Source organism: Nematolebias whitei, chromosome 6 (assembly GCF_014905685.2).
Source record: "Nematolebias whitei isolate Nwh7 chromosome 6, NemWhi1, whole genome shotgun sequence".
Classification (NCBI taxonomy): domain Eukaryota; kingdom Metazoa; phylum Chordata; class Actinopteri; order Cyprinodontiformes; family Rivulidae; genus Nematolebias; species Nematolebias whitei.
In genome coordinates this window covers 27167235-27171354 of record NC_056503.1, presented here as the reverse complement: position 1 = coordinate 27171354, position 4120 = coordinate 27167235, and positions in this window count along the sequence as shown.

Sequence of the window (4120 nt, the reverse complement as noted above, 5' to 3'; positions counted from 1 at the left end):
CCGTTGGGTGCTACCTTAGTAGTAATTTACTAATTTAGCAGTGAACTTATGCCCACTGTCCATTTGCTCGCTCTATATATATATATATATATATATTACTCTGGATGATTCTGAGTCCTACCTGCACCATTGGGTTCTACCTGTCCTACCAGAAACTGTGACACTAGGAAATTATAGCTAGGTGAACATGGGTGTTCAAATGGACAGTGGCCATAAGTTCACTGCTAAATTAGTAAATTACTACTATTAATACTACTAAATTTGTTACAAATTGGTTTAAAGAAAACAAAGGCAATGTTTCAGAGAGGCTGTCACAAAACCCATAGAAAGAGTTCAAATGGCAGCACACAAACCTGACTCAGTTCCTTCAGTTCTGACAGGAGGAATGGGATGGCATGTGAAAGGATACTCTAAACATTTGACCAAACTCATACAGTTGAAAGGCAATGCTATCAAAAACAAACAAAAGAAATGCATGTAAACTTGTGACTGAAGAAAGTATGTGTATTTGTTTTTGTTTTTTTTCAGTGTATGTGAATATCTGGTTTTAACTAACGCCTTCATACAGGTACCCAAAATCCAGACTGACAGGAGGTGTTTAAAAATCATTGACATTTTTGTTAAAGTGAATATGTTTTTAAATAACAATGTTTGTAACATGAAGCATAAATGTAACATGATTTGAACGGTACTGAAATTGCTAAGAATGGGGGCAGGAGGGTAAGTGAGACAGAGCAGAGGTAGTGCGACATAAAAAAAAGAAAGAGAATTAAAAGAGAGCGAGAGCAAGCAAGAGAGAGAGAGAGAGCAGATTAAGACACCCGCCTCTCAGTGAAAGCTTATTGTACTGAAGCTTCTCTCTGTTCAGAGCTAGTGTGACGGCAGGAGGCTGTGTGTGTGTGTGTTTGTGTGTGTGTGGAGGTGGAGGTTCTCACCTGAACCTGGAAGCTACGAACCTTTTCTCCAGGTTATGTTTAAAGACCAAAGACGTGAATCACAAGACTAATGTTTAATATGGACTAAATCTGCCTGCCTGCCTGCCTGCCTGCCTGCCTGCCTGCCTGCCTGGCTGGAATGAACACTGATAACAGATGTTGGTCATCAGAGTGATATGACTCGGTGCTTCTTGTCCTCGTTTTCTTTTTTCCTCATGAGAAATTTGACAGAAGAAGCTCAGTTGGCCGAGGGGGGGAAGACACTTCTTCCTGGCGGATTGGTAAATAAATCAGTGTAGATCAATCATCAACCCACACAGCTGTTTTCAAAGGAAGCTGAGGTAAGTGATTCCGTCTTCTTCTTCTTTTTTTTTTTCTCTTTTTTTATGTTCATTGCAGGAAATCAGAGCAAGCTGAATTGTGGTCTTTTATTTAAAAATGGCAACAGTAATTTGTTTCTTAAATTGTAAGCAACAGAGATAAAACAGCACTTTAATTGTTATGCGTGCAACAGTTAGATTTTATAATTTATAGTAAATAATGACAACAAATAAGCTGCTACAATATGTCAAGTTTCAAATTTGATAATTCCAGCATCTGTAGGGCATCCTAACTGATTAACCAAACGTCTTTTATAACTGATTGTTTCTGCACGTTTCTCAAAATTTTGGGATACTTTATATTTTAGCCTATAAACATTTTTTTAATCACAATTCTTATCACAATGATTTTTTTTCTTCTGTCATTCTCAGACCAAACTTAACAAATTCTGCTCAGTCTTTCTTTTTGCAGCAGATGATTAAGAGCTCACTTTTACCACCTAACAGCATCGCAGTTGTCTTCGAAGCTGGTGTCAGTGACACCTGCGTGTTAAAGTGTTGACCTCAGAAGAAAAGTATGTAGGCAAATTAGAGGCAGACTTGTTGCGTAATCATTCCAGTAGACATGATAGATTTCTATTCATTTAAATGTAGCATAGACACACTGCAAAATGAATCTATTTAAACAAACGTATAATAAAAATTGAATAAAGGCTCATTAGGTCTGAATTATTTTGTTATTACTTCATTAAGTTCATCAGCTTTTTCATGGAAAAAAAAAAGGTGTATATTGTAATTTATAGTCAACCACAAACATTTTAAAGAAGGCGATGTCTCTTTTCAAGTTCCAAAAACAAACCTAAATCTTGCTGTGACTATTTTTTTTTTCATCTTCAACCTTGGATGACGTTTTCATCCTGCTCTGTTGCCACTCTTGATGAACAGGAAAGGGGAGTAATGATTCATTCATGGTCAAATGCTTGATTGTTTGACATAGGATTTCAACAAATGCTGGCTGATAGTCTTAGTAAGAAATATAACTAGAGCTGTGAAAATACAGGTCATTTTGGACACTGACAAAAAACAGTTTTGTGTATTTGTTCACATAAGTCATATAAACCTGCAATTACTACGAAATTCCCCTGATATCATGAAAAATAACAGCAACTTCTTTCTTCCAGGTAACATGCTTAGATTTTGTGTTTATCACTTTCTGCAGTACAGAGAAGAGAAATCTCTGGAAAGAAGAATAAAAATCTTGAGTGCAGACTTTAAGAGCCTGATGTTAAACGTGTGTTAACTAGCAGCCACAAGGCAGGCGGCTGAAATGAAAGAGCAGCAAAACCAGTCAGTGAATGCTCACAGTAGATTTACTGAAACTTACATTAATTTTTATTTTTTTACAAAGAGGAAACTGTTCAGCAGGTTAAAGGTGATTCTTGTTAATGCTTGTTGAAACTTGGTTTATTGCCACACCCTAAAGACTTGTCAGTTTTTTAAGCATTTCATATAAGCATTTTCTTAATCTTTGATGAATGCAGAACAAGGTAGGCAAACACTTTAGCAGCTGAAATCATTTATCTGATCATATTGTGTTGATCCCAACACTGAGATTTAATAAAAATGTTATGTAGTGTTTGGTTGTGCACTTGAACAAATATCTAAATTCTGAAATAAAATCCCACTTCTGTTTTTTATTGTTTTGCATAAAACTGCTGTTTGGTCTAAATCTTTAGAAGTAGGTCAACCTGTTGCAGTCAGTGAGCCTCTTTTTTATTAAAGAGAGAGTAAATCATTTGGGGATTATGTGAATGTTACATTTGGCACATGTAGTGTCAGAAGTGTCACTCATAGAAATGTTTAAAGTATTATAATGACATTATTTACTGCACAGCATTCATCAGCGCGTTGCCTGCAGCAGTTAACGTCTGCTTTGCAGTGACTGCTGAAGAGCGTTGAGGAGGAAGAAAAGTGTGGAGAATAAATGGCCCAAATGTAAGAAAAACATTTCATAAACAGAGAGATAAAAAGGTCACAAACAGGAAAATGAAAGATAAGTGATAAAAAAAAAAGATGCAAGAAGCCTGAAAAATGCAGCATTCATCTCAAATGGTTTAACATAAAATAGAAAAAATTTGACTTGGGAATTTTCATATTGTGCCAGTGTATTTATTAAAAATATTCAATTGTTATGAATTATTGGGCAGCACGGTGGCACAACTGGTAGAGCTACTGCCTCTCAGCAAGTAGGTCCCTGGTTCAAATCCTGGATCGGGAGCCTTTCTGGGTGGAATTTGCATGTTCTCTCCATGCATGCGTAGGTTTTCTCCGGGTACTCCAATTTCCTCCCACAGATCAAAAACATGCATGTTAGACTGACTGGAAACTCTAAATTGTCTCTTGGTGTGAGTGAGAGAGTGAATGTTTGTTTGTCTCTTTATGTCCCTGTGATGGACTTGCGACCTGTCCAGGGTGTACCCCGCCCCTCGCACAGTGATTGCTGGACATGGGCACCGGCGACCCCCATGACCCAAATGGAAGAAGCGGGTAAAAGATAATGGATGGATGGATGGATGGATGGATGGATTATCGGTGTTAATTCTTCAGGCCGACAATCAAAAAACAAAATGTGAGAGCAAAATCATTCTTAATTTCGAACAATTCCACTAATTTACACGAGATTTTCTTGAAGTGAAGAAAGTTTTCTTCTGGTTTGATTAGTTCTTATAACAGTGACAAAATCCTGCTGGTAGAGGACTATTACTGGTCCTTTACACAGAAGGATAAAACTAGTAAGTGCTTGCCATATATTTTTGTCATACTTTCTCTTCTCCTAATTTGATGCACTTGAGTGACACTGGCATT